Source organism: Pteropus vampyrus, unplaced genomic scaffold, assembly GCF_000151845.1.
Source record: "Pteropus vampyrus isolate Shadow unplaced genomic scaffold, Pvam_2.0 Scaffold59, whole genome shotgun sequence".
NCBI lineage: Eukaryota > Metazoa > Chordata > Mammalia > Chiroptera > Pteropodidae > Pteropus > Pteropus vampyrus.
Genome location: NW_011888840.1, coordinates 5,817,954 through 5,843,164, shown reverse-complemented (window position 1 = coordinate 5,843,164; position 25,211 = coordinate 5,817,954). Strand labels below are relative to the sequence as shown.

Here is a 25,211-nt window from a genome sequence, read left to right as displayed (position 1 = left end):
GGCTCCCACCTATGCCAGGTGCTGTGGGGGAGATTAAGAAAGGCAGGCCTCACCCCCATTTTATTTTAAACATTCCTTTTAGCCAAGTAATATTCAGGGATCGTTTTATCTCATTCTCTCCATCCTCAACTTCAGAGAAAAGAAGGGAGAAAAGGAGGGAGAGAGGAACTAAGAGATCTGGGCAAAGCTGACACCAGCCATGACACCAGGAAGGGGTTTTCATTCAGGCGAAGGTGCTAGAGGTAGGTGAACTTAAGTCTGAAACCCAACAGCCCTTGTGCCAAGCAAGGGGCGGTGGGAAGAAGCTGCTTAGTCTTTGTCTCCTCTGGGAACGAGGTAATTTACACCCAGGTTCTCACAGGGGCCTTGCGAAGGCTTAACTTACACGTGGCTTCGGTGAAAGAACTTAGCAGAGGGTCAGGTACCTAGCGAGCCTGCGTACAATTATTCCTTCCTTCTGCCCTTCTGGCTACTGTTCCATAGTACCTCAAAACTTAGTGGCTTAAAACAACAAATGTTTATTATCTCAGTTTCTGTGGGTCAGGAATTTGGGAGGGGCTTCTCTGGGTGCCTCTCACACATAGGCCTCTCCACAAAGCTGCTTGAGTGTCCTCACAACACGGCAGCTGGCTTCCCCAGAGCAAGCGATCCAAGAGAAGGCAAGGGGGAAATCAGTGTCTTGTATGGGCTAGCCTAGAAAGTCACACATCATCGCTTCCTCTATGTCCTAGAAAAAAATGTCCACCTTTTAAAGCGACGAATGTCAAGAAATTTGTGGACATATTTTAAAACCACCACAGTGGCTCCACGTTATGGTTTTGGAAAGCTGTGGATCACTATGGCAGGGCTCCACACCCACCTGTCCACCTGCTCCTCCTACCTGACTAATTCAGAGACCACCAGGATGTGTCTAAAACATGCCTCCCCCTTGTACTTAAGGTAAAGTAATGTCTGTCATGAGACAACATCAATGTTTATCCCTTTCAAACTTTATAATGAATCCTTTGCATCTGTAAAAACATTTTATCTTTTCACAGCCCTTATAATTCATTCGATTGCCCCTAAAAACCTGTGAGAGACATCCAAGGGATTTTATTATCCCCATTTAACAGATGAGGAAACTGAGGCACATGTGGCTTAGAATGTCTACAGCAATAATAACTATTATTTACCACCTCATAAGTACAGGAACTGCATTAATTTGAGGCTCCTGGGAGGGGGGAGGGGGGCACAGGGGGGCACGAGCGACAGACAGCTGCAGCTCAAGATGCATTATTTTGGCTTGCAACACAGTGTGAAAAATATTATTTTTTAATTTGAAAGCTGTTACTCAGGGCACAGGCACACCACATCTCCACAGTCCCTTCTGCCCACTGTTTTCGCCAGGCCCACGTGCCTGACCTCTGAAGGCATTTGGATTCAGGGCCCTGGTTTGTATGTAACAGGTTACTGATCTTCAAACACTGAGATGCTCTCTAGCAGATGGAAAACTGAGGATCAAAGAAGCTAAATAAGTTGCCATAGGTCACACAGCTACTAAGTGGCAGCGCCATGAATCCAATTCAGGTTTGATTCCAAACCCCAAGCTGTTTCCATGGAGCGTGGAGAAGAGGACCACAATGGTGCCACCCTGACCCCTCCCCCAGGGTTCCGAGTCCCCCTCTCAGTCTCAGAGCACCTCCTGAAACCCCTGCACTGGCCACATTCCAGAAGGAAAACAGTCAACATTATTCTGAAGATCAGTCTCCTGGGTGGCTTCTACGAAAGACCAACAATTGACATTTATTGAGCACCTACTGTGTGCCTGGCCTGGAGCTAAGCCTTTTCCCCTGTATTATCTCATGTGGTTCTTAATCGCACAGGGGGCAGGGCGCCATTATTATTCCCACTTTTCTGATGAGGAGACTGGCGTTTCCTGTGGGTGGGTAATTGGAGCTGGGCTCAGGTACAAGTTTTTCTGCTCAAAGTGGTATTGCTGGACTCATACATTTGTAGCCAATTGGTAGTCTGCTGGGGCCAGCTGGTCTTGGATGGCCCCGCTCGCGCGGCTGGTGGCTGGTGCTGGCTGGCGGTTGGGTCTTTCTCCTTAAGAGGCCACCAGTGAGCTAGCACAGACGTCTTTACATGTCAGAAGCATTCCAAAAGAGTGAACGCAGAAGTTACAGGGCCTTTGCAACTCACTCCAAATCACTTCTGCCACAATCTATTCATCAAAACTAGTCACAAAGCCAGCCGGAGGAAAAGAGATGGAAAAATAGATTCAACCTCTGGATGCCAGGGGCAGCAAGAGGGGACTATGTAACAGGATGAGGGGAATTTGTGGCCATGAAACAATCTACCACACCTGCCACCACTGTAACTGGTCCCTTCCTTCTCTTCAGAATTCAGTGTGTGCCTTCTGTTTATCTCTGGGACCCTCACTGGCACAATATATAACATTATTGATGACATCAGACTATACCTAGCCTTCCTCAGACTGCTTTTTATGCTTAACATTATGTTTCTGAGATTCATCTATATTTACCACATGTAGCTCTAGTTCATTTATTTTCACTCCTGCATAATACTCTTTGTATAAGTTTATTTTGTCCAGTCTCCTGTAGGCTTAGCAGTTTTATGCTATTACAAATAATACATTTCTGCTTTGAACATGAAAGTTCTCCAGGGAGTATAATTAGGAGTAAAGTTGCTACAGTGTAATACTGCCAAATTGTTCTCTAAAGTCAATATAGTGTTTAATAGAACAAATAGAATTTGAGAGCTGAGCAAAGTTGAAAAACTGGGTTCGCCTTACATTATTAGCTGTGTTTTGAAGAACTGTAGCACTGTCTGGTTGGAATGAACCTCCCACCCAAAATAAGAATCCTTTCAATTGTGTTCCCAGGAGATGGTCAAACAATCCTTGCTTGAACTCTTGAAAATACACAGCAGAAGTTTGTTACTTTAACTGTGATTCCCTCTGCAGAGCAGGAATAATTGGGGGAAAATAATCCTTTCTTCTTGCAGTGCAGCTGAAGCCCAGGGTGTGTGGCCAAAGGAAGATGTAGCGAGAGATGATGAAGGTGGTGGAGAGGCTGGAGTAGATCACAGACAGACCATTCTGCCCTGGCAAGGGGTGTGCGTGTTACCCAGAAGGCAGCCAGGAATCACCGAAGAAAAATGGGCAAGAAAAAAGCAGGTTCAGATTTGGTTTTTAAAAAATCATTCCATCTAGAGTGTCCAACATAGGGGCAGGGAGAATAAAGACAGAACAGTAACAGGACCCCCAAATGGAGATGGTGATGCCCAAATGAAGAGATCTTAAAGATGGAGAAAGGAACTTGCTCCGCTGGTTGAGACTGGAATGTGGCATAAAACTGCCACATGACCATCGATGGATGACTGGATAAAGAAACTGTGATACACACACACACACACACACACACACACACACACACACACACACACACACACACGAATACTACTCAGCCATAATAAAAGATGAAATATTGCCATTTGCGACAACATGGATGGATCTTGAGGGTATTAGTCTAAGTGAAATAAGTCAGATGGAAAAGGACAAATACCATATCATTTCACTCATATGTGGAACCTAGGGGTAAAAAGTAACAAATGAACCAACAAAACAAAACAAAAACAAACTCAGAGATACAGAAACCAGAATGGTGGTTACCAGAGGGGAAGGGAGTTGGGGAGGGCGAATTGGGTAAAGAGTCAAAATAAATAGTAATGAAAGGAAACTAGACTTTTGGTGGTGAGCATGCAAGAAAGTACATGGATATTGAATTATAATGTCGTACACTTGAAATTTACCTAATGTTATTAACCAGTTTTACCTCAACAAATTTAACAATAAAAAAAAGACTGCCATGTGGTACTTACTCGCCCTGTCAACCTCCTTGAGCATTTCTTTATCTGAAAACCAAAGATAATAATAGCACCCATTTCAAAGGGTTGGTATGAAGATACAAGTTTAAAGAGCTTTGTATCTGACTCAGGGTGTGTGCTCAATAAATATTACCTATTCTTATCGCTGAATAACTATCAAGAAGACAGTGACTACAGTAGTTAGGTAGGTTACTGCTACAACTGCAAGATCCAGAAATGCATGATGGATAAAATACAACAGAATTTTATTTCTTATTCCCATGACAGTCCAAGGTGTCTCTGATTAGCAGACAGCTCTCCCCACATGGTGACTTAGGGCCCCGCGTGGCTCCACTGTCACGTAGAACCTCGTTGTTCTCTTCATCCAGCCTGAGGATCCGGAAAGAGACATATCCACTTCTTAAAAGGGGTTGGCACAGCACTCCTGTTCACACGGCACTGGTGAGAACTGGTCACATGGCTACACCTAACTATGTAGGAAGCTGGGAAATGCTCCTACTGGCTGAGCAGCCACTTGTCTCTCTTTCAGGCTTTCTCAACCTGGATATTGTTGTCATTGCAGACTAGACAAGTCTTTGTTGGGGAGGCTGTCCTGCGGTGCACAGTGCGATGTTTGGTATCATCTCTGGCTTCTACCTACTAGATGCTAGTTGCACACACACACGCACACATACAGAAATCCCGATAACCAAAAATGTCCCCAGACATTGCCAGATATCTTTTGTGGGGCAAAAGTGCCCCTGGTTGAGAACCACTGCTCCACAAAGGAAAGGAAAAAGAGAATCGGGTGTGGGCGAGGCAGCTGGCCACCTCTGTAGGGGAGAGGAAATTTAATAGCTTAGCTCAATTCCTAGTCTCCACTAAAATGTGAGCTCCCCGAAGGCAGAGGTCTTGCGTATTGTTTTTACAGCAGAACTCCCACCCCTCCCCGCGCCCCTGCACCTCGAAGGCACTCAATACTGTACGTAGCTGTCACCTAACTCAGTGTGCTCTGTAGATTAGGCCAACATTCACCATTCGAGCATAGCTTGAGTGCTTTCCACGAAGCAAGCATTGTGATTACAAAAGATGCCCTCTCTCCTTGTGTCAGGAAATAATGACGATAATAATGAAAGGCCAGATCCACTGGAAACAGGAAATCTCATGGGCTCTGCCCACCCCCACCCCACCTCTGGAGGTGCTGAGAACCTCCAGAGAGATTTTTGCTCAGGTTGCTGCTCCATCGCTGCCGACTGCATCTTCCTGAAGGGCTTCCAGAAGCCTGAGCCTTGCACAGCCCCCTGCCATGCCTGACTCAAGTCACTGCACTCTCTGAAGAAAGATCTAATTACGCCGGAGGCAGCCACCTGCAATTTCTCCTCTGCTAAGTGAGGCTCCGTGGGGTTATAATTCTCCCCTTCACTTTAGGGACCCCCATCCCTTCTTTAAAGTACCGCCCTCCTCCTGGCTCTGACATCTCTGTCAACAACACTGGCCAGGAGATGCAGTTACGTTATGGTTGCCATGGATTAATCTAATGGCTATATTGATTTCTCGGTTACATCTGCCCCAAAAGAGCCACAGAGAACCATCCCCTCAGGGTTTGAAAGATAAAAGAAGAGACATATAAGTGGACATTTTTTTTTCCCTTCAGGAAATAATAACCACAAACAAATTAGTGCTCGCGTCCACGTTCGGAAGCGTCTATTACAGGAGACTATGAAGTACAAGCACAGCGGTGTAGCATGTAATGTGCAATGCAGAGGAAACCAAATGCCAAATTAGCCTGAAAAGAACCTGAAAGCAGACATGAGGCAGGGCCATTAAAGGGCAGACAGATTATATATGTAATGAAAAGACACTTACTAGCTGCATGAAATTAAAATCTCAGAGCCACAATTCCCTCACCTGGAACAGGGAACTAATAACATCGACCTCGCAGGGTTATTGTGAAGAATAAATGAGACAACAGGTGTGAAAATACCAAGCAAAGTCCCTGCCACATATTAAAATCTCAATTAATATGAGTTTTGTTTCACAAGGGGTTTCAGGCATGACAATTGATAAGAAGAAATATAAATCGGGACAACATCGAAACAACCTATACTATCTATACTGTCTACACTTTTATACTATCTAGAAATAGTATTAGAAACAAAAGAAACACGTCTATAAAATCATATGCAGTTCCTCCATGACATAAATTGGCAATAGTCTAAGTGTCTCTCTAAGGTGGCCACATGGGATGGCAGCCAGACCTGGCCCTTCCAAACCCCGATATCTGTAACAACTTCTGCAGTAAGCCCATCACCAGTGGAAAAAGTCCTTAACGACTCTAGGAATGCTCCAAGGAACACAGGTGCAAACAGCATTCTTTTGCACTTTTCAGAGGAGAGCCCCATCACCCATCATTTTAAACTTGGTCAAGCAGACCAGGGAAAGCCTTCTGGTTCAGAAGGAGGCATAATCCAGATATGCTGATTAAAAGGGGCCCTCTCCCAACCAGGACCTTTAGGTGACATAAACCCACAGGGATTTGGTCTCATGCAAGAGAAAGAGTCCTGGGTGAGCACCTACAACGCACTAGGCACTGGGGACGGATTCGGAGATGAGCAACATTCATGTATTCATTCAACAAACATTTACTAAGCTCCTACAACAGAAAAGTCAATAAACCAAAACAGGAGTGATAAGTCCAATGGGAATGGCCAAGAAGGGGACTGAGATGAGTCTCCAGGATGAGTACTCGTGAGCTCAGAAAAAAACTTTGTTAAATAAATGAATGAACACGTGAGAGATAGAGACTTCCAAGCAGCACATCGAGCGCAAAAGCTAAGAGGCATGCAAGACCATCAAAACCGCCAGCAGGTAAGTAACTTAGCATAGCTGGTGAGTGTGAAGGTAGTGAGGTAGCAACAAGTAAAGCTGACAACAGAAAGATAGTTGGCATTTCTTGAGTGCACTTGAGTTTCCCATGCACTTGGAACCGTCGAAAGGGCTCTCAGTGCATTACTTTATCAAATATGTACAACATTATCAGTCCCGCTGTACAGATGGGAAAACTGAGGTATAGAAAAGCCAAGAACTTGCCCAAAGTCACCCAGCCCATGAGAGACTGAGCTGGGATTCAAATGAACGCCAGAGTCTTCACTCTTCACCTCTGGATCTTGGGGAGGGCTTGGCATTTCACAAGATGGCTTCTGGACTCAGTCTTGCCAGTAATGAAGAGGCCAGTAAAGGATGCTACACAGTCTTTGCTCTTAAACTTCTTATATTCTACAAGGAGAGGCAGGCATGGGCAAAGGCCTTTACACAGGCACAAAGAGGCATGCCTATCTAAGCCTCTGCTCCAGAATGAGGGCCAGTTGAACGATGACTGATTGATGAAGGCTTCGTGGAGCTGGTGTCATTTGAGTTGAGTCTGGAGAGAAGAGAGGGAATTCAGGCAGACGTTACAGTATAAAAAGGCATGAAACCTGGAAACTGCAGATGTGTGAGGCAGTTGCATTTGGAACAATGTGAAGCAGCAAGGGAACAGCTTGTTTCCCACTCGAAGCTTGTCTGTGGCCCTGAGTCCAGGGTTTACGCATCAAAGGGGCAGTAGCCAAAGGGCTCCTCAAATGTTAGAGAGGATGGCCCTGCACTGTTGAAAATGATGGAAGTAAAACTCGTGCATGAAACCGCTGCACACACGCTGACAGCTTTCAAAGTGCTTGGCAGCTGTTAAACTGAGCACCTGGGCCTCCGACGGGTAAAGGCTGCTGGCAAGAGAAGGGGCTGATGGACCCAAGAAATGTTTATTTCCTCTACTCTTTTTTCCGTTTTTAAAGGAAAAAAAAAAAAAACAGTTGCATGACACTGGCTAATAAGAGAAAGCCCACTAAGAGCACCTGAACCAGAAAAAAGGCAAGAGATGAAGGGGGAAAGCACCTGAGATCAAGTCCCAGCCTGCCTCTGACCGGCTGTGTGCTCATTACTCCACTGCCTCCTCCTGGGACTACATTTCCCAGCTTCCCCTGCAGTTAATTTCAAGCCATGTGACTGGGTTTTGGCCAATGGAGTGTGAGCAAAGGAAAGCCACCTCCAGGTCTAGCCCTTTAAAACATCCCACATGACCCTCTGCCCTCTTTTCCCTTCCATGGTGACTTTGGGTGTCCGCTTGCTCCAAATGAATGGAGGAGAATCATCTAACCCCAACAGAACTGTGACTTGAGCAAAAAATACGTTTTGTGCGTTAATCTGATAACACTTTTAAGGTTCCCCTGCCCCTGCAACATTGATTCTCCAATGGCTCTAGAAGCCTGGTCCACAGAGCTGCAGCATCGGCTTCTCCTGAGAACTTGTTTGAAATGCCAATTCTCCAGCCCCACTGTGGGCCTATGAATCAGGAACTCTGTGTACAGGGGCCTATAAATTGTCTTCAAGAAATTTTGATGGAGCTACAGTTTAAGAATCATTGGCTTATTCTAAAAGGCTTCTGTGTAGCCTTCATTTTTTTGAGCCTCTCTGTCAAATAGGGGTGAATATCTCCCCTTGCTGAGCTCACGTGAGGGTTAAATGATACTACACCATATGATGTGTATGAAAAATCTAGCTCAGTGGCCCACAGGAGGCAGAGCCACATGCCTTGGGAGAGCCTAAGAAATAAAAAGTGGAGGCTCCTGCCTTCTTTGGGAGGCCACTTCTAAGATGGCCCCCGGTGATCCTGCCCCCTAATATTCAAGCCCTTGCATAATCCCCTCCAGTGTGTGATCTGGACCTAGTGACTCAAGTCTAATGAACAGAAGACCCTGGAGTCAGGCTCCCTTCAAGGCTCGAGGGGAGAATCCCTTGCCTCTTGCAGCCTATGGTGGCTCCAGGCATTCCTTGGCTTGTGGCTGCACAATTCTAGTCTCTGTCTTTACACAGCCTTCTCCTCTTCTCTCGGTCTTCTCTGTCTCTTGCAAGGACACCTGTCATTGGACTTAGGATTGCCCAGGAAATCCAGAATGATCTCAAGATCCTTAACTTAATTATATATGCAAAAAAAAACCAAAAAACCCCCAAACCAAAACAAAACCAAACCCCAAAAAACAAAAACAAAACAAAAAACTCTTTTTATCAAATATATTCACATTCACAGGTTCAGGGATGGGGACCTATCTTTTTTGGGGGGTGAGGGGAAGGGCACCATTCGACCCGCGACACTGCCCAAAGACAGACACAGGTTCTGTTCAGAGTTAAATTCCCCTGGCCAAGGCACCTAATGGGATGCTCGTCACAAAGCTAGAATCTGACACGAGTCTGTAAACAAAAAGGCAGCAGAGCAGAGCATTTAAGCGACTGGCTTTAGAATCAGCTAAATCTCGATTCATTCCCCAACCACTTACAAATGATGTGACGTTAGGCAAATTTCTTAACCTCTCTGGGCCTCAGTTTCCTTCTGTGGGCATTTTAATGATACCTATCTCATGGGGTTATTACAAGCATTAGGCCAGTAAGTGCACCTAACCATGTCTGACAGGAATAGGGATGCAAAGTGCAGACACAGTGCCTGGCATGTAGGGAGTGCTCAGCAAAGGCTCGCTCTTCTGACTAGCACGCTGCTAATGGGAGTTGGTGTGGTCCCACTCTTACGAAACCTCCAAGCCTTTTGCTCTGACTGCCACGGGGGCCCCTTTCCCTGCTCAGACTTCCTGGGCAGCCTGATGCCCTTCTTTGAGACAACTGTGGACAAATATCCCAGCCCTGCCCTCCCACTGCAGGCCCCTTCTCTGCCCACCGCCTGGCTTGCCTCCTCCTCCAGCAATGCCTCCCATGGCAGGGCTGGCAGCGAGCGAGCCTGGGCCCCTCATTGTTATTCCTGGCACGAGGTAATCCTGCCAGCATCCTCGGAGGCCCATAAAAATATCCACAGTTTGTCTTTCACAGGAGCAGCTCAGAGCCCTGTGGCACCCTCTGAGAAGACGGTGCTCCCAGCTGCATTCTGGGAGCAGCTACTTCCCAGGATGGTCTGGTATGTGCGAGGCAGAGGGAGTGCGTGTGAACTGAAATAACCCAGCCCAGGCACTGGCTTGAGAACCACGCCCCTCCAGGCTGCCAGGGAGACACAAGACAGTGTGTGGAGAGATCATCCTCGGGATTTTCTGGATGTCAATGCTGCGAGTCGCACGCAGGCGGGTCGGCATTTCTACTCTGCTCCTGAGCAGCTGTGTGACTTTGGGCATTTCACTTAACCTCTCTGTGCTTCGGTGTCTGCCTCCCTGACACAAAGCGGAGCTAACAACAGCCACTTCATCTGGTTCCTGTGACTAACAGGGATAGTGTAGGCACGGGCTGGAAGAAAACATCTGCCACACATATAACTGGCAAAGGACTTGTATCTAGAATATGTTAAGAACCCTTGCAACTCGATAATAAGATAGACAAGCCCCATCCCCAATGCAGAAAAGGCTTAAACTTAAGACACTTCGCAAAAGGAAATATAGACAGTAAGTACAAGAAAAGGTGCTCAATGTCATTAATCATCGGGGAAATGCAAATTATAACAATGAGACACCATTTCACCTCCACTAGAACGGCCCAAATGAAGAAGACTGTTAATAGACAGTGTTGCTGAGGATGTGGAGCCGCTGCTACGCTCATACCCATGGCGGGAGTAAAACATATTACCACTTGGAAAAAACAGTGTGGCAGTTGCTTATAAAGTTAAAAACACACTTAGCATATGACCCAAATATTCCATTTCTAGGTATTTCCCCAAGACATATGTCTATGAAAAGTTTTGTAGGTGAAAGCTCAGAGTAGGCTTATTCATAATCATCAAAAGTTAAAAACAACCCAAATGGCCATCGAAGGATCAAAAGAGAAACAGAATTCAGTGTATGCGGACAATGGAATATTAGACAGTAATAAAAAAGATCAGCTACTGGTATACCTGGGTGAATACCATATACACTGTGTGAGGTGAAAGAAGCCAGGTGTAAAAAAGCAAAACTTCCATTTCTAAGATCTAGAAGAGAGAAATGAATCTGTGATGAGGGAAGCGAGAGCCGCGGTCGCTATGCTGTGAGGGCGGAGTGGAAGCTGATGGAAAGAGGCACGAGGAACTTTCTGGGGCGATAAACATGTCATGCCCTGTGTTCCTGTCTTAGGGGGACAGGTCCATGAGTGCACACATTTGTCAAAACTCACCAAACTCCATACTGAAGACCTTTGCATCTTGCAAATTGTATCTCCAAAGAATAGACTGAAAAGGCATCGTGTACGTACCGCGCTTAGCAACAGCAGCCGAGCTTACAGGCAGAAGTCAGCGAATGTCGGCTAACTATCGGCAAACGGTATAAACAAGTCAGAGCATATAAATTATCCCGTTACACGCTGGAAGTTCAGGGTGATAATCTGGACTCCGAACCTAACTTGTCAGGTCCCCTGACGCATGGCAAACTCACCGTTAAGAAACCACCCTAGGCTCTGTCTTTTGTGCCCCGCCCCCACCCCTCCTACACTTTCTCCCAGAAAATGAGAAACAGAAAAGATGTGTTTAGCTGGAGATGCTGTTCCTAAGACAGGGTGATGCGGGGTGGTGAGAACAGGCTTACAAAAAAGATAAAGATGCGGGGATGCCTCCATCAGTCCGGGGCCTTTACAGAGGCCCAGAGCAGCTGTGGACTTGAGACTGGCCCAGCCGCTTGGGCAGAAGGCTCTTGAAGACAGGCTAGTTCCCAAGATAAGGAAATTGGCTGAGGCCCAATTGACCCCCAAACTCCCATCCAGTCCCAGGCCACCTTCCCCCTTCACAGATCTGCAGTGTCCCCAGGATCTCCGGCCTTTGCTGCTCACTCTGCTCCCAAGGAGACTTATCTGTTCCATGTGAGTCACACCGGATGAGAGCTCCCACCCTATGGCTCTGAAATTCCACCTCGCGTGGCTGTCACCTTCCCACTTCTGGTGCTGTGGCCTGAGTCTTCTCCCAGAAGTTCTGAGGGCAGCAGTGGAGAGCTGCCGAGACAGGCCGCGCAGGGCCTCCCTGGTGGCCCCTTGTCTGGCCAGTGTGACCCCCCCTTCCAGATCGCCATGACCTGGCTCCAGCCTTATCAGCACAGAGATGCCTACATTTGCATAAAGTAATTGCCCACGGTGTCTTTAAACGAACAAACAAAAAACCACTCTGCATCTAAAGATTATAGCAAAAGAGGAAGAAAAAAATAAGATTTTCCTATCATCCACTGCCAAACAGGGCCGCTGGCTGGGAAACGGCCCACATTCTGGATGCAGATCATACAAAGGCCATATGGGAGGTTTGGGGAAGCCATCTTTGTGGGAAGAGGCAAAAGTGCCTTCTTTCTGTCCTTCACCCAAAGAGTTGTTCAAAGACGAAGAAGAAAAGCTTTGGACATTATTCCACAATCTGTGTCTTGATTTGTCGTGGATTATTTATTTGCTATTTAATGCCATGCTCCCTCGGGCTGGGTAAATTTGCAAGTGAGTGCAGCCCCTCACAAGCCAGTGCCCAGGTGCCCACCAGCAGCAGAGGGCAGAGGCTAGGTGGCTAGGGTGGCAGAAGAGACAGCCAGGAACCCATCTGGGGAGGCAAGAAGGTAACAGAAGGCAGGACTTTAGTTACAAAGCACAAATTCACAGAGTGCTTGCCAGGTCTATAGAGTGTGCTAAGCACATACCAAGGGTCCCAGGTCCATAAATCCAAGAGTCAATACGTCTCCCAACAGGCTACTGGATAACCACTGACATGGCAGTCTCAGACACAAGTGAGTCCTTACAAATAAAGCCCCTCGCTACTAATAAGGCAATTTCTAGTTAGGGTGGCCTCTTTTCAGTTATAAAATTTAGAGAGAGAACACTACCTTTGAAGTCAGTGAAATTGGGCACGCTAGATTCGAACTGGGCTCCACCACTTACTCATCGGCTATATGATCTTAGGCAGAGTTTCAGTTTCCACATCAGTCATTTTGCTCTGTAGTAAGATCACTTCACAGTGAACATAGATTTATGAAACAGATTAAATAAAAAGGATGCTGCAGCATGTAAAACTGCCTAGTGTCAAAATTGGTGCATAGTAGGTGCTCAGGAAAGGCCGTTCTGGATCCATTGGAGGCCAAACCCATTGATAGGTTACAGGTGAGTCTCAGGGGGGATGTCAGCTCTCGAGTCACCTAAAAGCACCTCCCAGACATCTCCTTCAAAAACACAGCAGAATTTGGAGAGGTCGAAAATAGGGCCACCATTCATCACGACGCAGGAGACAGGACTGGGAGATCCTGGTGACCGGTGGCCGGGAGGAGAAGTTAAGGAACAGAGTATTGTCAGAGCTCTTACATTTTTGGAGGCTTTTTTTTTTTTCTTTCTTTCTATTTAATGTCTTGCTAATATTTGGTAAAACTCATTTCTGGTTCATGTTCTTGGCAGGAAAACACATTCAGCCCAAAGAGGAAGAATGGACCAGCTTGGAGGTCCCCACAGGCCCTCGCATCTGTCACATATTAATTCACTACAACCAAGGGTGACACGGGTTGAGCACTTCATTTGAATAATTGTACTTTGAGGATTTCCAGGGGAAGCACCCAACGTGACCTTCTGACTGCGGATCTTATGACACCACCATTTAAGTAAAGAAAATCTCTAAGCCCAGAAGCTGTTCTCTGGACTGACACACATTCGCCCAACGTCAGCACTCTGAGGATGCGTCATGAACAACACGGACATACCTGGGGGCTCACACTCTACTAGGGGAATCTTTCCAAAGAGAATCGCACCCGGTGACAAGTGCTGGGTAGAGAAATAGTACAACGAACTACAGTTTATATGTCTAGGGACCGAGTCAGGACTGGGAATCCAGGGACCCCTTCAAGGAGGCGGCATTTAGGGCGAGAACTAAAGGATGAAGGGGGAGTGTGTGAGCTTCCTGGGGCTGGTATAATAAAGTACCACAACTGGGTGGCTTAAAACAACAGAAATTTAAATTTAAAACGACAGAAAATTATCACAGTTCTGGAGGCCAGAGTCTGACATCAAGGTGTCGGCCGGGCTGTGCTCTCTCTGAGACCTGCAGGGTGGTCTGCTCTAGCCTCTGGTGGTTTGCCAGCGATCTTGGGCAATTTCGTGGCTTGTAGAAGCATCACTCTAGTCTCTGCTCCCATCTTCACATGCCTTCCGCCCTGCGTGTCTGTGTCTTTCTTATAAGGACATCAGTCATTGGATTAGAGGCCTCCCTTCTCCAGTGTGACCTCATCTGAACCAGATTTCTTCTGGAAAGACCCTATGTCCAAACAAGGTCACATTCTCAGGTTAGGACTTGACTATGTCTTCTGGGGGGACCCAAGTCTATGCACTACAGGGAGCAACCGGCAAAGCCCTAGGCTGCAGGAGCTGGATGGGCAGGAGATGGCGCCTTTGGGAACAAAAAAAGGCAGAGTGTCCAGAGGTGGGGGTGGGGCGGGGGAGTGCCCACAATAAAGAGGCAAGTGGGCCTCGGCCACATCATACTGACCCAGGACACAGGGAGAAACCACTGGGGGGTTCGCCAACTTTTCACTCTCTGAGAAAAGCCCGCTTTTTTCAGCTCGTGCTGGAGTGGGCCTCAGAGAGGGTGACCTGTAAACAGGGAGTCACAGCTACGGACGTTTTCATAGTCTGATGCGCCACACCTGTGACTGGTCCGCCTCTCTGGAGAACCAGGAGTGAAGCAGAAATTTTCTGGCAATGATGTGCTCTCTGCTCTGAAAAGCCAGAGGCTAAAAATGTCTCATTTACTGCAGCGTTGCTCCCTGAGTATGTCCTGACAGGCAGCCAAGAAAACCAGAAAGCGTCCACCTTTGCAAAAAATATAGTACCAAGAACAACGGAGGAAGATCAAGGTAGTAGAGAATCAGTGTTGCAGACTGCATGGGAGTTCAAATGTGAAATGCAGTGGCCAGAGAAGGCCTCGCTGCGATGTCGATGCCTGAGCAGAAGCTTGAGAAAGGTGTGGGAGTGAGCAGTGAGGATAGAGAGAGTCCAGCAGGTGCAAGGTCCTGAGGCAGAGCTGCCTAGAGTGTGAGAGGTGACAGGGCCAGATGGTGGGGTGGGATGAAGGAGACGGAGAGATCTCAGACACGATCAGGGTTGGCAGAGCTGGACCACTCGGGCTCTAGAGACCATCCCGAGGTTGTGCTTTTACTCTGAATAGAATGGGTTGCCTTTGGGGCTTTTCAAGCGGAGAGGTCATGTGCTCTGACTTTCATTGCAAGGAGTCGCCTTGGCTGCTGTTTTGAGAACAGATCGTGGAAGGGCAAGGGCAGGTACAGAGAGACCGGCCAAGAGCTGCTGCAATAATGCTGGTCAGGAACGATCGTGGCTTGGACCGAGCTAGGGGTGGTGGGGTGGTGAAAAGAGGTGATATTCTGGATATTTTTTGCTGATGGACTGAATGTGATGGGTGAGCGAGGGGAGTCCAAGGCTGACTCATGCCGAGGTGGTACCCTGAGCGACTAAAAAGATGGAGTCGCCATTAACAGAGATGGAGAAGATGGTACATGGGTAGAAAGATGGACAGAAGGAAGGAAGGAAGGCAGGAAAGAAGGAAGGAAGGAAGGGAGAGAGGGAGGGAGGGAGGGAGGGAGGGAGAGAGAAATTTAAGGAATTTCCAGATTCAGCAGTAAAACCCAGGTCTGTCAACCCCAAATCCCATTCACTTTCCGTGACTCCACATTGCCTTCAACCAGTGAAAGCACCAGTCCTGAGGCCGGCACTATGCTGGGGAAAATGGATGCTTAAGGAGCTTACAACATAATCAAGGAAGCAAAACCGGTACCCGCGTAACATAACAGGGAATATGAAAATCAAAAGGAAGCCATCAGCAAAGTTTGTTGAAGAAAAGTAATTAAATTATAGAGAATGCTTAAGACATAGTTTTCACTAAGAGAGGATATTAGAAAACAGTGGGTAAAGTGTAATCTTCCTAAAAATAGAGAGATTTGCATATATAAATAAATATATAAAATGTATATACACACAGAAAACGCACTAGAAGATATACATTAAAATGTGAACTGGCTACATTTGAATGGGGGCGATTATCAGTACTTATTTTTGTCAATTTAAATTTTCTATGGTGATTATACGTTACTTTTGGAACAAGATTCAAAAGTAATCAAACTTATATTTAAGCACACATATAACTCCAGAGTAAGCTGCAAGGTCCACTGTGATTCCCGTAGAAGGGGGAGGCCAGCGTCGGGGACAGCTTCCAGAAGGAGGGGAAGGCAGGAACTGAGGCGGTTCAGGCAGGACGGGAAGACACTTCCTGTTGTCATTTGCCCACAGTGACCCTGGGCAACAGCCCCTGCCCCCTCCATGTGCTCTGCCTCTACAGGCCTCAGAGGGAGAAATTCTGACCCAGGAGACCAGGGAAGAGCTCACGACTCCGCATCATCGGGGAGCGTGAGTGAGTGAGCCGAGTGGCGCCACACGCAGTGACGCAGGGAGCAGGACTCTGAGTGACACGGCCCTAGTGAGTGGCCAGTTCAGTGCTGAGTAGCTGTGTGACCCAGAGCAAGTCACTTCATCTCAGCACTTGAGCGGCCTCATCTGTAAAGGGGGGTGACGGCCGTCTCACGGCGCCGCCGTAGGGGCCAAGCAGGATACGTTTTGTGAAATCAATGGGAAACGGGTAGAAGCGGCTGCTTTCTAGGCAACAACTGCTCACGAACGTTGGCGAGGAATCATCCCATGGACACTCACCAGGAGGAGCAGCAGTGCCCTCCCGCCGGGGGACTGAAAGGAAGGTATGTCACATCCCTGCCCACGAAGGCTCTGATCTCCGGGGGCGGGAGGTCTGGGCAGATGGCAACAGATATAACACCCTAAGGTGTGCCCTGTAGGAAGGTGGGTGCTGCCAGCTTGCTCATCACAAAGGAAACCTGACCTGGCTGGTGAAGAAGAACCTGCAGAAAACAATTTCACGCTGAGCACCTACTACGTGCCAGGAACCTACTATGTGCCAGGAACCTCAGGGCTGGCAGACAGAGAAGGGTCCAGCCTCAGGGCAGCAGGATGGAGCAGGGATCCGGGAGACACTGCAACCCTATCAGCACCCCACAGGTGACGAGCCGTCTCGAGGGGCTGGCATTGGGAAGGCAGGGGTGTAAAACATCTGGTCACTGGCTGTAGGTCACAGGAGGGCAGAAACTAACAGGGGGAGGGGAGTGGGCAGTATTTTCTGAAGCTCATCCCTAAGATGCGGGCTCCGGAAGTGGTCAGAGCATGGGTGAGTCCTAAAGCCTGAGCATGGCCACAGCCAGAGGCGAAATGGCACCTGGTTATAAAGCCCGAACTCTGCAGCCAGCCTGCCTGGGTCCAAATCCTGGCTCAGCCGCTTATTAGATTCTCGGGCAAGTGAATTACTCTTTTTAAGCCTCGGTTTTCCTGTCTCTTTGTGAGGTGATAAACGTACCTGCTCCAGTGTTGGTAATAAGAGAAGGGAGATGAGTCTGTGTGCTCTCAGCCTTAGATGGTGCATGATGCGCACGGCCAGCACCACCGGCTGTTGTTCTGGAGGACTCTTGTGGACCAGGAATGGGCAAACCTTTTCAGGAAAGGCCAGCGAGTCCATGTTTTAGGCTTTGCTAGCCTTATGGTCTCTATTACATATTCTCTTTTTTATTTTTCAACAATTTGGACATGTAAAAATTGTGCTTGGCTCAAAATCCTTTCAAGAACAGACCACTCGGCAGATCTGGCCAGTGAGATCTAGGTGTGGTTGGGGACTGGGGCATGTTGCCTGGCTTCCTGCCCCTTGCAGGGCTGGGCACAGGGGAGCCCTGGGCACAGGGGAGAGAGCAGGCTCAGTGATGAGGACACGGGACAGGCAGTAACTGGCAGTTGGGGGAGGGTCAGGCAGAGCTGCCAGGTGCTCTTGCTCTGAGCCTGGAGCTCACTTGCTGGCCTCATGGATGTCAAAGTCTCAGAGGCAGAACAGGCTGGAGCTTCTGAGGACACCAGGCAGTGTGTCATGTCCGAGGGGTGACCATTCATCCCACCAACAAACATTTGTGAAGCACTCACTATGTTCCAAGTACTATTCTAAGCCATGAACAAAGCAAAAGGGATCAGGCTCTCCACCTGAAGGTCCTGAGCGGCAGCTCCTCTGCCAGCCCAGAGACGGGCTCCTGTCCTGAGCCCGAGGATGCACTCGCCTTGGTGAACTCAGCCTTCAGTGCTACCTGGGTGGTCCTCTTATTGGGGCTTAGGAATCTGGGAGCCTGTCGTTTGGTCCTTCTGGAGAGAAAAGAAGAAAAAGATCTGCTCACCGTACAATGGTCGTAGGACGACGGCTGAGCCTGTACTGCTCAACTGGCACAGTGGACCATGGTCTTCCGATGAAGACCTCAGAGGACTTGACAAATGCTAGTCTGTCCAGGAAGCTCTCACTCACCACCTCGCAAAACCGAGGTCTTGAGAGACTCCTAACTGTGAACCCCGGCCATCGAAGGGCATATCGGCAGGGAGCAGAGATCTTTGAACATCTCTGTCTTGAACAGAAAGAAAGGATTTACTTATTATAAAAATACCTGAGCAATTACTATGTTTCAGACACCTGATACGTTCCCTTATTTAGTCTTCATAACCACCCATCATTGCTGCCATTTTGCAGATTGAAAAATGGAGGCTAAGCGAGGCTAGCAAAGGTGTCGGAAGTCATTCCATTCATGACAATGGAGGAGTGAAACCTGGGCACTCAGTGCCCCAGACGCAGTAGCCCGCCCCTGACGCCTGTCGGCAACCCACCCACTGAGACCGTATGGTAAGGGGTATCTAGCGGGTCCTCCTTTTTTCTGTTGACTCATCTCCCGTGAGGTGCCCTAGGCCGAGACTTCTTGCAAGATAATGTGACAGATTCCTAATGACAGCCAACAACCGACAGGTGGCTTAAGTTTCTTTTTACAAAGAAATGAAAGTAACAGCTCCTTCCACATGAGAGCGAGAAAGCGCAGGAGCGGCAGATCTAACCGTGCCAGAATAGTGTGGTGGAATCGGAACGTCAAAGGAAAATCGAAATCTCTTAGCGCATCGAGAATACGGACCTCAAGCCAGCTCCTTGTTCTCAAATGGTAAATGCCCACACATCTGCAATCGGGAGAAAATAAAATCTGTGGTCACCTATGACAGGGCTGCGTTGGCATGCATTGCAGGAGCCACGAACCTTTACGGTAAAAAGCCAGAGTATATATTTTAGGGTTGGAAGGCCTTCTGTTTCCCTCATAACTCAACTCCACCACGGTAGCAGGAAAGCAGCCCTGGATAATATGTAAACGAATGGGCATAGCTGTGTGCCAATAAAGCTTTATTTACAAAATCAGGCAGTGGGCCGGACTTGGCATGCAGGCCATAGGTTGCTTATTCCTGGTTTAGAACAGACATTGCAATATGACTATGTAATGAGAATCAATTACGTGGCGGGCACCCACATATTTTCTCTCTTTTCAATAATAGATGTTTGTTGTGTGTTTACCACAGGCCAGGCCCTGTTCTAGGCATGCGGGCTTCGGTGCAGAAACAGACAACCTCCAACTCCAACAAGTGAGATGGGGAGCATGGACGCCACCCCAGGCCTAACGCTCAGGTGCAGGCTGAGCAAAAAGGAGAAGAGATCTGTCCAATTCTTGACACCCAGGCTTCTCAAACCCCTCTATATCCTGATTCTCACAGACTCGCCAGGGCAGCTATCAGCAACTCCGCATGACAAGGGAGAAATTGAGACCCGGAGGCCACAAAGCTTCATTTGAAGATACACCCTGTTTTCCTAAGATAACTAAGACTGAGAGCATTGATTAAGAATGACTAGTATTGGGTGTTTACGATGTGTTTCCGTAGGTTATCCTATTTAACCATTTCAATCCTCACGACCTGATGAAAAGTTATGTATATGATAGATACGTCTATATGTAATGTCACTCCAACAAAGAACCTTTAGAAAGTGGCTGTCTGTACGGCACTGGCTTCATGGCCAGGATTAAGCCCAAGCTGTTTGACGTACAGCCCTGCCCTGCAACACCCTCACGTGTTACTACACCCCTCAAGCGTCTGAGAAGCACCACGGGGGACAGAGGGTTAGTAGGTCAGAGAAAGAGATGAAAGAAAAACAACTGTCTTGGAAACACTGCTGTCCCCATGATCTCCCCAGATGACAAAACAAAGGGTGGGCCAGGGGAGGGAGTGGGTGAGTGAGCGTGCTGGTTGACTCGGAAACTGGAAGATATTCTGAATAAAGGTCAGGCTTTTCCAGAGCCAGAAAGCAGGCTGAAGGGGAGTGTTTCTCTCAGCCTCAGAGGCACAGGCTTAGCAGGCCATCGTGGCAAGCACTGAAGTTGGCCGAGCATGCAGGGTTGTATAATCATCTCAGCTCTGGAGGATCACTCCAGAACACCAGGGCAACCTTCGTACAGAAAAATCAACTCATGAATGCCTACCAGTCAGAGGAGTAAACAGAGGGGTTGATAACACACCAGGGACCCCTAACACCCCTTCCGGTCCTGCTGAGCTGATAATAAGCACAGTGACCAACATTTAAGGAACACTTATGTGTCAGGGACACGTGCGCCTAGCATTACAAGCACCACACTATCTCAACGGTGCATCAAGAACGGTCCTTGAGGAAGGCAATAAAATCATCCCATTGACAGATGAGTGAGAAACTTACATCGGATCATTGTGCTATTCTAGAGTGGGGCTGGGACTTGAACCCAGGCAACCTGATTCTAGGAGCTGCACCCAGGGCCGGTGGCAATGGAAACCAAGATGTTGGAGGTGGGATTTTGTGAAATCAGATCTTAGCTCTACCACTTCGACCTGGGATTAGCTCTGCTGAGTTCCGCTGTCTCACCGTTAGAACGGGGATCCCCAGGTCTTAGGACGGTAATGAGGACAAGGGATATAAGCAAGATGGCTGAAGTAGTTTCCCCATAACTGGTGTCTGGCCCACAGCCTTCGCCACCTCGGAGAGTATAGCATGGGTCTTCCCTGAACCTCAGTCTCCTCTTCAGCTCCCATAAAGAATGACTGCACCCTCCTGGCCTGCACTGTTTGGTGGTGAACTCCCAGCTAGGGTTCCCGAACCTACACCTCACAAAGGCTTCAGAAGGCCCACCCAGGATCACCCAGCCCCAAGACTTCTTCTCTCCTATCAAAGTCAGCCTTTCACTTCCCCCACCCCCAGGCCCGCCACCTTGTCAGTTCATTATACCCCTTCCACCCAGGGGACAATTTAAGGGAAATTTAAAAGGTAGAAAATTCAACCAAGTCAACGTGGCTAGTCAGTAGACGTTTGGGCACATGGTATGATAAAAAACAGGAACCAGAAGTTCACCAAAGGCAGGTGAAGACAGCCTTCTACGGAGGGGTCTAAACAAACCTACTTGAAAGCAAAGCCTCCTATTGGGCTTTCTCCTTGGGGTAATCTCGACAAGATTTTTTTCCTTGTCTGCAAAGTATCTCTCCACTGCTCCACAAACTTCCTGGTCCCAGTCTCCCAGGGAGAGGAAGGGAGGTCGGTGCATAGAGATGCAATTCAACATAATTGGTTTCCTTTGTGATGCTGAGTATTTTATTACCCGTGTTTTACAAGCATTATTCTGAAAAGGCCTCCATAGCGTCCCCTGTTTGTCAAAAGGGTCCATGGCACCACAAACAGGTTTCACAGCTCACTGGTCTTGGCGAGCCAGGACCTAGGAACTCATAAGTCTCTTGTCTTTCATGAAATTTGTTCCTAAAGGTTTCTAACAGGTTTACAGATGGCACCATGCCATCTCCGCTTTCAAAGACAGAGACAAAGCAAAAATGACTCTATTCTGACATATACAGGCTTTTCCAATTATGACCCCTACCCTGCCAGGCATAATTGCCTGTTTAATTGTCCGTACTCCCTCCTGGTCTGCAAATTCCAAGGGCAGGGGCAATGTTGAACCCTTATGTCCCAGCATCTAGAAGAGCAGCCGCGGTGAGCCAGTCTCTGATAAATGTTTGCAGAATGCGCGAGGGACACAGCGAGCAGAGCAGCCGGGGAGAGAGTTTTATGGCACTCGGCCTCTCTCCTCATCTCCACGGGTAAATTTCCCTCCCTCGAGCAAATCCCTGGACATTTTCTCTTGGCCTCAGAGGCCTGGCTAGAGTTCCTGACCTTTTCTTTTTATTTGGGCAACACAGAGGACAAGTTAGCACAGCGTCTGGCCCCTGGAGTCGGAGGCGAGCTGCGCCTTCTCAACACAAGGACTTTTCACCTTTCCCCTCTCGTGGCTGCCCTTGCAGGCTGAATTCTGTTTTATGGCAGGCAGAGTCCTGGGACTTTCACAATCGACATCTATGCAACACTCCACCCCAAACCCACAGAGTACACATTATTTTCAAGGGTACATGCAACATCTCCCAAGACGGACCATATGCTGAGCCAAAAGAGAAATCTCAGTACATTTCAAAGGATCAGAATCACACAGAACATTTTCTCTGAGAACGATGGAAATAAATTCGAAGGTAACAAGAGTAGATGCATAGAAAATCCCCAAATATTTGAAGAACCTTGCTCAGTGCCCGACAAGGAGTAAGCCCTCAATAATTTTAGCTCCTTCTTCCAACCCCTGATTCAATACCTCTCCCCATCACAGTTAGAATCCCTCAGCGGCTGCTAAAAGTGAAGACCAACTGCCAGCCAAGATTGTGGCTTCAGCCCCGAGGGTGGTACCCGCTGCCCAGTCTGGAGAGTGAACTGGGACAAGGAGCTGACCTTGGGCGCCCCCCCTTCCAAGTCCCTCCCCTTCCACCAGATCCACACCTAGACAGGAAGATCTCTGCCATGCTGCCAAAATGAGGTCCCGCCGACTCTCCACCCTGTGGGACCCCCACCTTCTCGAGTGGCTGCCCAGGCGTGAGGTGAGAGCTTAACGTGGCGATGGACATCACTCTATTTACTCAGAATGTTCTCCGGCAAATAGAATCCAGTTCATTTTGTTTAAGGGGTTTCACTGACACCCATGGCGCTCTATAATAAATCCGACAAGTCCAGCGACAGAAAGTAATCTCGCAGGGTGATCTGATCATAAATTCCTAACTGGGCAGGTCTTGGTGGACGGTTACACCCCAGGCATGTAACTTCTTGAGTAAAAAGTTTATCTTTGCCTTAAGCGAGCCCTGCCTGTCTTTTTTGTGCATCTCTCTTAACCACCTTTGAAATACCTCTTTTTCAGACCCATTGGAAGTGTCGCCACCCTCAAAGAGCATACAATCTTGTTAGGTATCCTGTAATCCTATCTCGCTTTACTTTTTCCCACGTTCCTGTAATCCTCCAGCCATCCCCTCCTTAATTCCAAACCTATAAAAGAAACTGCAAAACTATCATTTGCCGGAGCATTTGAGATGTCGCTTCCAGGCAATGTCATCTGTTGAGCTCCAATAAACTATTATAACAATTCCCTACAGGCTTGGACATTTCTTAAGTCAATACCTTAAGGAAATAATGAAGGTAGTGCATCGGAAATGCCTGCTTTCCTTTGCCTGTTATTGTAGAGGGTTCCCACGAGATCAGCAAGAGTTAACCGGAAAGAAACTCAACCAGCCAGGTCATCCGAGGCAACTATCATGTGTGGCCCTCACAGTTTTTGGATTGGGAATGAAGTAGAATCTGAATTTTACTTAAAGGTTTGCTTGGGCTTTTCAAAGCCGGTACCCTGATCTATGTCCTTGGTTCATTAGATAAACGTGCGATTGCAGTGCCAGTAATCTCCAAGCCGTAAAAGCTGGAAGGCGGAGGGGCCTGTGATTGGCAGAAACGTGCACTGTGTAAACGAGAGCATTTTCCTGAGACAAAACTAGTTACAGCATTATTTTCCCTCAAATCAGGGTAAAGACCACCTAGACAAGAATGAGTAGAATGTGAAGACCTCGATTAAAGCATGCCTGAAGAGGCTGTATGCGACAAAAACCTCCTCTGAACTCAGTCCATGGAAGGTTTCCCCTGGGATCCCATCAAGAGAAGTGAGTTTAAAAGGGAAGATTAGAGCCCAGTTTTGTCACATGGTAGCATGGGCGTATGGTTTCACCAGGGTTTTCTCATGTGTAAATTGCAGGAGATGGTCAAAGAACCCACCTCAGAGGGGTGCTTGTAAAGCCTACGTGACGTGAGCACGAAGATACTTAGCAAGTGCCTCTCGCATAATGACAAACAACATGGAACCTTTACCATAGGATCTGAGCAAACGCCCTGCACGTTTATGACAATCCCGAGAACTAGATAGTAAGGTTATTCCCATTTTGTAGATATGAAAATTAAAGTCCAGGAAAGCTAAGAAACTTGCCCAAGGACACAAGCTGTAAGTTGCTGAGGTGGGATTCAAATTGAGTGTCACAGGAGAGACCAACAGAAACCGTCACGCCCACCACTACCACCACCACCATAACCAGCAGTAGCAGAGCCAGCCGGAGGCCCTGGGGACAGTTCGCTGGAGTCGCCATGTAGAAACAAGGGTTAAGGTATCTACTTTAAGCTGAGCTTTGAAGAATGTTTGGGTTTTCATCAGGAAGAGCAAGAGGCGAGAAGAGCCTTTCTGGTGGAAAACTCACACTGGCAAAGGCGAGGAGGTATTAAAAGGAATTCTCTGCCAGGAAGGCCGGGAGGACAGTGGCACTGAGAGCCCGTGGCTTGCTGGAGTGTCACGTGAACTCATTTCCAAGTCTTTGCAAAGGTTTTGATCAGCACAGGCTCTGGGTCTGGTGGACTAAGTGGACACGATAAAGCTGTGTGACTTTGAGCAAGAGAGTTAACCTCCCTGGTTCTGAAGGGGGCTCACTTGTCAAATGAGGGCCAAGCTCCTAACACTGGGGCTGCACTGCCTGATGGGGCTCTGCATCTCAAGGCACGGCCTCAAGCCCGTGGGCATCAGGATGCTGCTTCGTGTTTCTGCTCCACTAGACGTGGCCTGGGGCTCCTCTGTCATCCTTCTGCTCACTGCCCAGACCCCTTCTGCTCACAGGCTGACATCTCTCAAGAAACAACTAGTTAATGTCCTAAAAAAGATAAGACTCAAAAATCACAGAGAAATGGGGCTTGGCCTATTACTAGTACTAGAGATGAGTTTCTATGAAAAAGAATTCATCCACTAACAGCCCGACTTCACCCCTCTTGCAAAATAATTTTCTTCCAAATAACCAAGGTGCGATATCATTTAAATTCTAATCATATGACAGCTGTCCAAGGATGGCACTTTCTGCCTGGACCTCAAGGTTGTAGTCTTTACGTTTTATTGTGTAAAACAGGAGGACAGATGAGAGACTTTCATATGGAGGTGCATTTGCTTTAAGCTCTCCTCTCATTCCGCACAAAC

General features: G+C 47.9%; 1 protein-coding gene across 34 annotated transcripts in view; it reads right to left on the bottom strand.

The window, feature by feature from the left end:
• The window catches only part of LOC105292562, a 713,386-nt gene that overhangs the window by 460,621 nt on the left and 227,554 nt on the right, over window positions 1-25,211 (bottom strand). For 19 of the 34 annotated variants that reach the window (XR_002780497.1, XR_002780494.1, XR_002780499.1 and 16 more), the window contains 3 exons: window positions 17,908-18,120; window positions 17,297-17,404; window positions 7,026-7,288 (listed from right to left, as the gene is read on the bottom strand). The exons of 4 other annotated variants lie outside the window; for them this stretch is intronic. The gene's annotated coding sequence lies outside the window, so the exon portion shown is untranslated. Of the gene's footprint in view, window positions 1-7,025; window positions 7,289-17,296; window positions 17,405-17,780; window positions 18,121-25,211 lie in introns of those variants that run through there. 11 more of the 34 variants (XR_002780504.1, XR_002780505.1, XR_002780523.1 and 8 more) reach the window with 6 other exon arrangements.